Genomic DNA, 13142 nt, shown 5'->3' on the forward strand with positions numbered 1-13142 from the left:
TAGTTTAAATAGTTTTTGGAATAAAACTCGCGGTATTGCGACGTATTGTCGAAACTATATATATATGATAGAAGGTAATAGTGAGTACTATATGTGTAAAAAAAATGCATGTCCGTATGGATCCGAATACTTATAGAAAATTACTTACAGATAGCGTGACACTTAAAAATGTGGATATTTTAATTTATTAGATTGGGTTGGGACTGGACGATGCTCAATATGACACAAGTCGCCAAATTTTATAGTAATCTTATCCGAGTTACACCAAGCATTGAAATCTTCAATATTCTAGATCTTTAAATTTAATAACTGGTACTACAAACACCTACTAAATTTCAAGATCTTAACCTGTAATTATAAAGTTTTCAAATAACGGACGCGATCGCGGTTTTCTACTTCCAAAACATAAATTAATGATAGAGGTCACAATTACTATTGTTTTGTATACCAATGCGTCTAATAATCTCTGAGATTTCGCGTTTGGCTAAAACTTGTTGTGGGGGAGGTCCCCCACCCCCTCCATTTTTCGGTATAAAAAGTACCTTACGATCTATTCTCAGACCTTATGAATCTACAAACAAAATTTTATCAAATTCGGTCCAGCCATTTCAGAAGATTTATATTTCGAACATCATTGTATACCTGAAAAGGTTTCTATATATATGTAGATATATATCTGAACCGATCAGAGCCAAATTTTCAGGACCTGATTCTAACCTGAACAGGATTTACCATATCAAATTTTAAGGCGATCGGATGCAAATTGTGACCTTTGTGGGGCTTAAATATAAAATCGGATTAAATCGGATGAAACATATACATGAAAACTATATCTATATCTGAACCGATTCTTACCAAATTTTGCAGAAGTACTTTTATGCCCATTAAAAACAATGGAACGAAATTTGGTAGCTCTAGCTGCTTCCAGTGACTTGTTGCCTCAAAAACCTGTCATTGGGCCCAATGTGTCCTGATAAAAATATACATAGAAGAAAAACAATTACAATTTGTTATGGCCCCAAAACACACTAGTTTGTGATTAGCAAATGCAGTATTTTTTTCTCTTTATTTCAACAATAATACCTAGGAAGCATTGCAAAGCCTCTCCCGCCACAAAAGATTTTACCGGCCAATGCCATTGAGCGTCATCATTGGAGCCATTCAAATGCAAACCGTATTTTATATTTCCTCGTTGAGGGCTTTTGTTGCTTCGCTTCGCTTTTTCTTCTTCTTCTTTTTTATTCCAAAACCCAAATGCTTAATGTCGCCTTGCCGTCTTTTGTGGGGGGATTACACCGGCCTATCATAGATTTCCACACCATTCTTAATAGGATTTACACTGAAATTGAAAATAAGATTGATTAACAACAATAATACGAATGAACGAAAGAACGCGGCGGCCGGCGAGCGGGCGGTCACACACAACGACACACACGAGATGTTTTAGTTACAACCAAAAAGCCAGTCAGTCAGTCATCCCGCAACATGCGACAGTAGGTCGCTTTGGCTATCATGCAAAAACAAACGTCAACTCATCATCATTGTTGTCGTTCGTCTTGTTCATCATCGTAAAATCAATCTCTTATAACGTGTTGCATCGAACATGTTTGATTAGACCTTTTTGTGGCGAACTTGCAACACTTTCTCCTTCGTTGGTTCGGTGTAGTCGTTGATGTTTGATTTGTTGGATGTTATGAGACATGTTCGAGAGAGAGGAGAGAGTGTGTTTGGTGGTTGTGCAGTGTAAACACGCCTACGGAAATGAAAAGTACTGTTAGTTAGATAGGAAGAGGCGTAGTTACAGCAATGAATGAATCAACGAAGTTGTGTTTCATGGAGTTTTGATGGAGTTTCGCAAATAGCTGTAAATTTGAGGAAAATTTATTAAAGTAAAAAATATTAGTAAACAAATCGAAAATAACAAGAACTTATGTTCGAGGAAGCCAACTTCCATGAATCCAGGGGATTCAGAAAGTGAAATTACTAATGGATATAGACATGGTATAAGGGAGTGCCAGGACATGTTCAATAGATAGCTGCGAATAAAATAATCAGACGTTGATTAGGGGAAATTGGTTGTTTAGAGCTCTCGAATTCTAATGGGATTCTGCAAAGTTTTTCTGAGATCGTCTCATCATTTATGGCTTCTTCGGAATTTTTGTACGATCTCTAGAGGGTTTTTTGAGGATATACTTGTCCAAACCTTGAGTGGAAGTAAACTGTTCTTAAGAGTTCCCTAAGAAATTTGAGATTCTGTAAAGTTTTTTTATTCAGACCTTGATTGGATGTAAATGGTTTGTAAGAGCTTCTTAAGACAATCAGGATTCTGTAAAGTTTTTTTTAACTCTTTGTCATTTACTGATTATTAAGGATTTTCGTAGGATCTCTAGAGATTTTTGGGAGGATGGACTTATTAAGACCTTAGTTTGAAATAAACTATTTTTAGGAGTTCCCTAAGATAATTGGTATTCTGTAAATCCTTTTTCGGGAAACTTACATACTTCGCTGTCCCATTACAGAACATTTGTACCATAGGCCGAACTAAGAAAAGATCTCCAATTCTCTCTATTTATTGCTTCGCTTTCTGGAATACCGCTCCTTTTCATCTCATTATCTACTTGTTTGCGCCATCTATTCCTTGGCCTGCCAATTCTGCGTGCACCGCCAAGCGGTCCGTGTTTATACGCCTTTTTAGCGGGTTCATCATCGCTCATTCTTATGATATGGCCTAGCCAACGCAATCGCTGCATCTCGATACGTTTAACAATATTGATGTCGTTGTATAGCAGATACAGCTCGTGGTTCATGCGACGTCGATATTCACCGTCAATGCAGATTGGTCCGTAGATCTTTCGAAGAATTTTTCTCTCAAACACACCAAGCACTGCCATGTCTGCTTGCGCAAGTACCCAGGCTTCGGAGCCATACATCAGCATGGGTAGTATCAGTGTTTTGTAGAGCGTTATTTTTGTTTGACGAGATGTGGCTTTGTTTTTAAACACCTTACTTAAACCAAAGTAGCATCTGTTGGCCAATACAATTCTTCTTTTTATTTCACAGCTGATGTCGTTTGTTGTGTTTACGGGGGTGCCGAGGTAGACGAAGTCTTTTACTACCTCAATATTATAGGAACTAACTTCCATAATCGGTCCGAGCTCAATGGACGCATTGCGCGTCGACACCATCAACTTGGTCTTCTTACCGTTTACCGCCAGACCCACTTTAGCAGATTCTCCATCGACCTTCATAAAGGTATCGGTTACTTCTTTTACTGATCGTCCCATGATGTCTATATCATCAGCATAAGCAAGTAACATGTGACTATTGGTGTAGATTGTGCCACTTCTTTTGACGTTTGCCTCTCGTATAACCTTTTCCAGCAGGATGTTGAAGAGATCACACGAAAGGCTGTCTCCTTGTCTGAAACCTCTTTTGGTACCAAACTTTTCGGAGAGGTTCTTTCCTCTTTTAACTGAGGACCTCGTGTCAGTTAAAGTCATTTTGCAAAGCCGGATGAGCTTTGCGGGGATACCAAATTCAGACATGGCCTGGAATACTTTTGAACGCGGCGGGCTGTCGAAGGCTGCTTTATAATCGACAAAAAGGTGGTAGGTGTCGATCTGCATCTCTTGGGTCTTCTACAGGATTTGCCGCAGGGTAAGTATCTGGTCAATGGTGGACATGCCAGGTTTAAAGCCGCATTGGTATGGTCCAATTATGTCGTTGACCATAGGCTTTAGTCGTTCGCACAATATCCCTTACACGATCTTGTAGGCAATAGGAAGTATACATATGACCCTATAGTTGGAGCATACAGTCTTATCTCCCTTCTTGTGGACGGGGAACAGGATACTCAGGTTCCAATCGTCGGGTACTCGTTCTTCCTGCCAGATGGTGCTAACTAGCTGATGAATACACCTTATCAGCGTGTCGCCTCCGGTTTTGAACAGCTCGGCTGGTAAGCCATCGGCTACTGCTGCCTTATTATTCTTCAGCCGATTTATTGCTGTCTTTACCTCATCTTGGCTGGGCGGTATACATTCAATACCATCTTCTGGGATTTGATCTGTGGTATCTTTGTCGTCTTCGCTGCTATTGGATACTAACAGTTTTGAAAAATGTTCTTTCCATATCCTGAGCACAGTATCTGTATCAGTTACCAAATTACCTTGCTGGTCTCTACAGGAGGATGTGCTTGTACCAAAGCCATCAGTTTGATGCTTGACTCTTTGGTAGAATTTTCGAACTTCATTCTGGCTCCTGTACATCTCGATTTTTTCACACTCCCGCTTTTCCATCTCTCTTTTTTCTGCGGAAAAGACGTTTCTACTCTCTCCTCTTCTCCCTGTATCACTCTCGTGCGCTACGCGTTGCTACGGATTGTAAAGTAGCCCTATATGCCGCATTTTTCTCTTCGGTAGCAGCACAACACTTCCGGTCATACCATGGATTCCTTGGTGGAGGTCTCTGGTAGCCAAGTATGGATTTTGCGGCTGTTTGCATGGAGTGGGCAATGCTTTGCCATTGCGCTGATATGTTATCGGGATGAGGAGTGCTTTGATTAAGCAATTGGGCTAGTTGAGTGGAATATGCTGTGGCTATATGTTGTGATTGCAGCTTACCTATGTCTAACTTTCGTGTTGTGTCTGTTCGTACTTTGTTTGCTACGTTTAAGCGGGTGCGTACCTTTGCTGCAACAAGGTAGAGGTCCGAATCAATGTTTGCGCCTCGGAACATCATAAATAGATCTGATCTGGAGACAGCCAGGTGCCCTTATGAATATCGAGATGATTAAATCTGGTACTGCTAACTACCATGTTTTTTGCAGCTGCAAAGTCTATCAGCATCATACTATTGTCAGATGTTTCACTGTGGAGACTAAATTTCCCGACTGTTGGGCCAAAGATATTTTCCTTTCCAATTTTGGCATTAAAATCGCCTAGAATGATTTTAATGTCATGGGCAGGGCAACGGTCATATGTTTCTTCTAAGCGCTCGTAAAATATATCTTTGGTCTGTTCGTCCTTTTGTGACGCCTTTCCCAATCCATCGTATTTCCTGTATGGCAGTAATATCGGCCTTGTACTTTTCAAGTACGTCTGCCAATGCGAAGACTTCACGTTCTCTATAAAGAGTGCGAACATTCCAGGTGCAGATTCGCAGATCATGGTCTTTAAAACGTTTGCGGGGTTCGTCAACTTTAGAGGAGTTTGTTTTTCTTTTCTTTCGTTTTTTCATAGTAGGCTGTTTTTTCTAGGGGAGGGTTACTAACCCGACGCCCAAATCCAAGTTTTTAACGTTCTTATGGGTGAACGTGCGGCACATGTTAGCTCACTACCTTTAATGGGTGTTAAAGGCAGTTCCCCAGGTGACACCACGGGGAAGGTCAGTGTCCACTTGAGATGAAAGAGGGACCAAGATAAATCCTGGGCTTTGCCATGTTAAAACCGGTCAGGACCGTTCCTTGGTATCTTCCATCCCCTACGTCAAACTCCTTATTGTTTATTACTTCTTTGGGATTTTCATAGGATCTCAGGAGATTTTTGGGAGGATGTGTTATTCAGACCTTCATTGGGAGTACACGTTTAATAAGAGCTTCCAAGACAATTGGCATTCTGTAAAGCTGTTGGAAGTTTTTTACTGGTTTTTTATTAGACTTTGAAGGCTTTCCTAGGTGTTTTTGATTGTTGAGATATTTTTGAAGGAGTCACTGAAGAGAATACTGATAATCTTATTTTATGTTAGGTATATGGATAAACCTCTCAAATATTTTACATTTATTTTCAAAATGTATTGGAATTATGTGAAGGATTCACGTTGGGCGCCATTTAAAAACCTTGAAATTTTTATAGTGTTGTGTAGGTTTTGCTAGGTCCACTGAAGTCCTACGACGATATCTTCTTATACTTTTAAAGTTTTTTAGGACCCTTGGATGCATTTAGTAAAGGTTTTAAAGCCTTGATTAAACTTGATGTAATTTAAGGTCCAAGTCATGGTGAAGGCCTTTTAGAATCGTTAAACACCTTATTTAGGCCCATAAAAGAAATATAAGATTTCCGTTGGGCGCCATTTAAATACCTTGAAATATTTATTTTTAATTTGCTGAAGGTCGTGTAAAGATATAGGTATTATTATTATAGGTATTATTATTGATGGGAATTAAGAACCCCCTGCCTTCAGCTCATCTATGAAGACCCTCGACTTCAACTAGTCTATAAACACCCTGTGGTCTCCAACTCGTATTTTAAGATTCCTTGGTTTAGAAAGACGTCGACCAAAATTTTTTCTACTTGGACTGGAATCGGGATCGTTTCTCAAAGTTCATAAAATAAACCCCAACCTTACTTTCTAACTCCGGCTTGAGCCACAGACTCCGACATGAACTTTGACAACTCTAGCTCAACTCGACGGCCTATGAAAAATAAAGTGCTCTTCAGAAAAATATGGCAAAACCCCTCAAAATCGAAAAGGGATGGAAAATAAAGGATCCTTCCCGGGTTCATCTGCTAGGATGGATGGGAAATTGTTTCCGAATATGACATTCAGACTGTTTATTTGTACTGCCTGCGCAACTGCATCAGTTGTGAATGATATCCAAGGTTAGTTTTTACCTTTGGATCATGAACATGCCTCCTGATGTACCTGGGTGGGGGAAGCCTGTTCACCAGAATGTGGCGGGAATGCTCACGTTGGCTCATGAGGAGCCACCCTTTTGCAGTCTTCAGGGCGGCATTTTACATTAGGGTCATGACTTTTTGACATTTTTTCTCAAAAATGATTCAATTTTATTATAAAAAAGGCTCCGCACAAACCATTTTTTTTTTTTTTTTGAAAAATGCTATGAAATGATAAAAAAAAAACTTTTTTCTCAAAAAATTATTTCCTGTTGCTCGAATGACGGACCTTTTGCCTATTAATGACTAAAATAACTTTTATTTCACATAAATATTGAAAAAGGTCCCGCACAAACCACTTTTAATTTTTATGATATATGCAATAATGTTATATATAATATAAAATGATATATATGTGATAATACTACGATAAAATAGTCAGAAACTAACTGTTATGTCATTTCGGTTATGTCGTGTGCCCCTATACCTTGTTTTCAGTTAAATATCTGCTCATAGTGACTTCAAAAAATAGTGAAAAGTTCTGAAAAATAAATTTGGGCGGAAGCTTTTTTTATCGAATCACTTTATAATTAAGATTTTATGTAGTCTTATGTAGAAACTCATCACGCTATGATACAGGGATATGAGGTTTTAAAAAAGTCATAACCCTATTCTACATACTACAATAGCGCCGTATAGATTACCCCACACCGGTTTATGGCTCAGTAAGAGGTCAAAGAGGTTTCTATGTCAGCACCATAAATGCTACGGTCCAGCGATTTGAAGACATTTTTCCTACTTCTGATCTTGTCGCAAATAGCTACGGCTTGCGCGGACAACTAAAACATGTTGTCGAAAGTTATAGCCAATATTTTGGGCTATATAGAGGTCGGAATTAAAATACAATTGTCCAATATGTTCAGGTGGAGCCTCATTTCAGGCGTCGAGGTGGTGAACAGTATGGCAGTGGATTTCGCGGGGAATATTTTCATATTCCTCGGATAGAAGAACTTCCCCCGAAGTTGCCGACACCAAGATCGTGCAATCATCCGCATACATTACGATCTCTATGCTGTTTGTAGGTGAAGTTTCAGAAAGGGAGAGGTCAAACAGTTCCTGTACTATTCATCCCGCTTTGGGAACTCTCTGTTTTACTCTACGCGTCATAGACTTCTTATTTCCGAATACCAGTCTTTTCACACATATAGTTGATTATCCCTCGTTACAAACACTGCTGGTATTAAGTCTTCTTCGAACAGCTTGACGTTGTTGTTGCAGCAGCTTCTACAAGTACATGTAAATCTTTATTTTATTGATTCGGATTAGTCCAAAGAGAGAGGAGTTAAGTCAGTCGGGTTGGCTGGGTAGTTAAACAGGTGCTGCGTAGTATGCGGACCGGTGCCACATGCTGGGCAGATATTCCGCTTGCCATCAATCCTGACCCAGTAAGAATTGAGGCGGCTGCACCAACGAGATCTAAGTTGCGCCAACACGACTCTCGTTTGTCTTGGCAGCTACTGTTCTTCCGCTGCCACGGGTGGTGGATGATCTTCGAGGACTATATTCACACTGTAGGCTGCCAGAGCCTCTGCAACCGCATCAGTATGAATGTCTCTTAAACCTGCCTGGTATGCACGTTGATCTAGAGGTTCTCTTTTATATCTTTGGACCTCTCTCTCTAGATCTCTATAATCCTCCCTAACTCGCCTGGGGGGTTCAGGCATATCCACCAGATGGTGAAGTGGGTGGTCTTGCCAATAGCATCCAAGCAAGTACTGCATCGTCAACATCCTGTTGTGACGACTCACAGGAAGGATCTTTGTCTCCTCATGTAAATGGTCCACTGCAGACATGAGGTGACACCCTGTAGCTGTTCTCAGGGCAGCATTCTGACAGATTTGTAGTTTATCCCATTGCGTATCACTTACGTTAGCAAACCACAGACCGATCTATCGCGTTGTATGTGGTTAACAAGGTTTCTTTATCCGCACCCCAAGTGCTGCCGGCTAGCGACTTGAGGACCTTGTTCCTGTTTCTCAGCTTATCGCTGTAGTATGCTGGGACGACTTATACGTGCAATCGAATGTGACCCTTAGGACTTTGGGGTAGTTTGTGGTCGGAATAGTTGCACCGTTGACCGACACATTCAGTGGGAGCTTCATTTGCGCCGTCCCAAGATCAATGAGATAGGCATTTAGCCTTTCACAAACGTTACCGATATTGGGACCTGACGCCAGCATTTCAGACAAGGCCGGAGGATAGTATTCTCGATATCCTCGAACAGCCTAGCATGGCTGACCTTATCAAACGCTTTGGTCAGATCCAATGCTACCATCACTGTTCTGTGACATGGTTTGTCCTGGTTGAGTCCTCGTCCAATATATGTGGAAATGGCGTGCAGTGCTGTTGTGGTACTGTGCTGCTTCCGGAACCCGTGTTGATGATCTGCAACTAGATAACACGTTCTGATGCTAGTGATAGAAGTGAAATCGTCCCGTACGACTAACCTTTACTGGCATCTTTGCCAGATTTCAGCACCACCACCGGGACCACCTTGCCCATCTCCCAGGCATCGGGAACTATTAGGGTGGCTAGCGATAAGTTGAGGACCTTACTTAAATACTCGACTCCAGGGTCATCCAGCTGTTTTAGCATCACCATAGAAATTCCGTCAAGTCCAAGCGCTTTGGATGACTTTGCGCCTCGGATAACATCTGCAACATCATCCATCGTAAATTGTGGCGGTTCTTCTTCGGCTGGAAGAGATCGCAAACGACGCAAAACACTTCTCTTCGCCCGGTCGCTATCGGGTTGCTCGATAAATTGTCGGCAGAAATAGCCAGCGCACCTCTTCGGATCTATCACAGCCACGCCGTTAAACGTGACAGATGTCCGATCGTCTCTCCTACCAGGGTTCGATAGCGCCTTAACCGTTGTCCACAATTTATTACAGCCGGCTCCAATGTTGCAGCACATCAGATGTTCTAGCCACCTTTTCCGCTTGTGTTCACTGACTAATCTATTGACTTCCATTGGTTCGTACGGCGAAGCTCATCACGCTCATTAGCTAATACCGTCGCCTCTGCTGGGAAATTGGGTCTTATTTCAGGAATTCGACCAGCAGGGATAAAGCGAGCGGCTGCAGCAGTGATGATGTCTCGCAACTTCCTCTCTTCTACCCGAACATCAGAGGGAAGCGTTGATTAGTGAACTTTCTGAAACCTTGCCAATCCGCTTTTCCATGATTAATGAAAGTGCTGCGTTCAGAGGTTATGAAGTCGGGTGGTTTGTTTATGGAGATGAGGATTGGGAGATGGTCCGACCCAAGGGAAATGACGGGTTGCCATGTCACGTCATTCGTCAGACCAGGTGACACGAAATATATGTCAGGCGAACTGTGGCATTCTCCTCTAATGCTGGTGGGTGCGTCCTCGTTCGCAGTGCAGAATGTGAAGCTATCTATTTGCTCAACTACTACAGCTTGACGTAGTTGATGTTGTCGAAGGCCTTCAATAGGCCAAGAGCCACCGTTTCTGTTTGGTGGCACGGCTCTGGTTCCTCGACTGCATCTTCAGGAATGCATGCTGATGTTGGGCAACTGGAAATAAACTTCTCATCAAGGTGATGTGTAAGTTCTTATTCTAGCGACAAGAGGAAAATTGTCCTGTTCGATTTGCCTCAGCTGGCATCCTTGCTTGACTTCAGTACGGGACCACCCTGCCAACTTTACAGGCTTCTGGTATAAGTGAGTGGGTGGCTAACGACAATTTGTGTTCTCAAATATGACTCTTTTGAAGCAAAATGTTTTCATTTTTAGGGGTGCGTCATATCCATAATAAGGTTGGGCGCCAGAGTGTTATCATGATTAGCATGAAGGGGAAGTTCTCAGAAAATATAATTAATTAGCATGCCCGGATTGTTCTAGGAAAATATGTGATTCTAAAAATCTCCCTTACATTTCCGAGGTTGGGGAATGGCTAGTGCACAAGATAACCCCTCCCATGCTGGTATTAAGTCTTCTTCGAACAGCTTGACGTAGTTGATGTCAAGAGCCTTCTTTTTTGTTTAGTGGCACGGTTCTGGTTCCTCGACTGCATCTTCAGGAATCCATGCTGATGTTGGGCAACTGGAAATAAACTTCTCATGAAAGTGAGGTGTAACTTCTTATTCTAGCGACAAAAGGAAAATTGTCCTGTTCGATTTGCCTCAGCTGACATCCATGCTTGGCTTCAGTACGGGACCACCCTGTCAACTTTACAGGCTTCTGGTATGAGTGAGTGGGTGGCTAACGGTAAATTGTGTTCTCTAATATGACTCTTTTGAAGCAAAATGTTCCAAAAGTGCATAGAAAATTTTCATTTTCAGTGGTGCGTCATAGATATTTATCCATAAAAGGTTGGGCGCCACCGTGTTATCATGATTAGCATGAAGGAGTTGCTCTCAGAAAATATAATTAATTGGCATGCCCGGATTGTTCTAGGAAAATATGTGATTCTAAAAATCTCCCTTACATTTCCTAGGTTGGGGAATGTCAACTGCACAAGATAACCCCTCTCATACTGGCGACAGGAGGCAAATCGTTCTGTACGATTCGCCTTTGCTAGCTTCAATGGCAGTACCACCTTGCATCTTTACATGCTTATGGTTCAATATGAGTGGTTAACGAAAAACTGAGAACACCGCTAGATCAAATGTGGTTTTTGGAATTTTCAAAAAGTGTCCCTTTGAAAAATACCCTGCGTACGTCCCTAACAAGAACCAGTGTGATATTCATCAGAAATAATAAAGTGGAAACAATCAAATCAAACTGATGTTTATAAATGTTGAGATTGGGCGCCACAATAATATTTATTCATAATAATATTGGGCGCCACGGTGGTATCATGACTAGCAAACCCAAATTGTATCGGTATTCCAAGCCTCTCCACCTTGCGTACTTTCCTGATTCCATGCCCTTTTCTTCTTCCCATTTCCGGTTTTGGGCGCCATACCAACTAAATGGCTAGTCTACAAGACAACTCTCGAAGGAAATGTCAGATTTCGTAATAGTCCATCCAAACTTATATCAAATTCGAAGATGGACTATATCAGTCCACACCTTGTGGTACCTTCCGCAACAAAACACAGATATTTTAGCTTAAGTACTGTAGGAAACCTGTTCTCGTATACGTTTTTAAGTTTAATTCAAATAGTTGTTGGGGTTCTCATTGCATAACCTTACCTTCTTTCTTGGAGCATTTGGACAATGTTTTCGTTTAGCCCGATAGCGGCCTATTTCATGTGTTTTAAAGGTTTTACCACGTTTTCCAATCGATTAATTGTCTTCTACCCATTCAGGACCTCATTGGTGTTCTAACTACGGAAAACCTGTTTGATTTTCTATTTATGGAAGATCTCATTCTTCGTCCATTTCATAACGGGGGAATCTCCCCGATTCTAACAGAGCCTATTCACCAAACTGTTCTTTAAGGAAATTCCTCCTTTCTCGTTATCTAATGTGCTAATGTGTGATAATTCTCTTTAAGACCCTGTCATAATAACATTGACTACTTGCAGCCGACTCAATGCAGTGGCAGGCCGAACACACACACTCACGCTTTATTGTTTGAACAACAACAAGAAAACATCTTCAGGAAAACGAGGTTTTTCGCACGCGACCAAAATACCTAATCTAACAGAATTTGATTCTCCTACAAGTACCACTACTACTACCACAAACAATGTTGCTAATACAAGCAACTAAGTTAGATTCCACTCTCTAAACCAAAATGCTCTCAAACAATGAACCAACAATTTTTGCAATTTAAAGAGTCAAAGTATTCTTTGTTACATTGTAACGAAAAAATTAAGAGAAAGAGATTTAGTTGAGGAAAAAAGGCTTGCTTACAGAGAGTAACTTAAGGTTTGACTAAACAAAAATCATGCATTTTTACCGAGATGCCTAAACTAAGAGCAGAGCAGACCAAAGATGCCTTTGACAAAAGAGCCAAATTCCCAATTCCAAGCCTATGCCACACACCATGCAAAGAGCCTAAGACCGAGACCATGATAGAGCACAAAATCTTGATTATTGTCATTGAAATTATCAACATCATCATCGTCATCTGCTGCTACTGCCTGTGTGCAGCAGCAGCAGCCCCTTGTTTCTTAGATTTGTTTGTTTGTGTTTATGTTGTTGTTGTTGGTATTACCTCTGCTGCTGCAGCGTTTAGCTACTGCTGATTTTAGTGCAAGTCCATGTCCATGAGATAATGTTTGTGTTAGTCGTGACAGTTCTACCACAACGTTTAGACCGTTTACACAAACATCAGCAGCAACAACTCACAACATCCGTTAATCCGCTAAAACACAATTCAATAAAACACATTTACATCCGCACCCGTGATTCTAAAGATGATGATGGTTCGTTAGTTAGTTCGTTAGTTTGCTCTCCCTCTCATCTTGTACAACTTTCTTCTTCTTCGGGAATATGTGTGTGCGTGCCGCATAGTCATCAGTGAGACTTTGGCCATTGTCAATGTAATACAA

The 13142-nt window shown here is 41.2% G+C and overlaps 1 protein-coding gene across 4 annotated transcripts in view; it reads left to right on the forward strand.

Annotated features, from left to right (window-relative positions):
- Positions 1 to 13142, forward strand: part of ths (thisbe) — a 337478-nt gene that overhangs the window by 217064 nt on the left and 107272 nt on the right. The window contains exon 1 of one of the 4 annotated variants that reach the window (XM_073988392.1): positions 12874 to 13142. This exon is cut by the window's right edge and continues 698 nt beyond it. The exons of the other annotated variants lie outside the window; for them this stretch is intronic. The gene's annotated coding sequence lies outside the window, so the exon portion shown is untranslated. Of the gene's footprint in view, positions 1 to 12873 lie in introns of those variants that run through there. 4 annotated transcript variants of the gene reach the window in all.

This window comes from Musca autumnalis, unplaced genomic scaffold (assembly GCF_047663935.1).
Source record: "Musca autumnalis isolate F117 unplaced genomic scaffold, ASM4766393v1 scaffold_5, whole genome shotgun sequence".
In the NCBI taxonomy this organism is placed as follows: Eukaryota; Metazoa; Arthropoda; class Insecta; order Diptera; family Muscidae; genus Musca; species Musca autumnalis.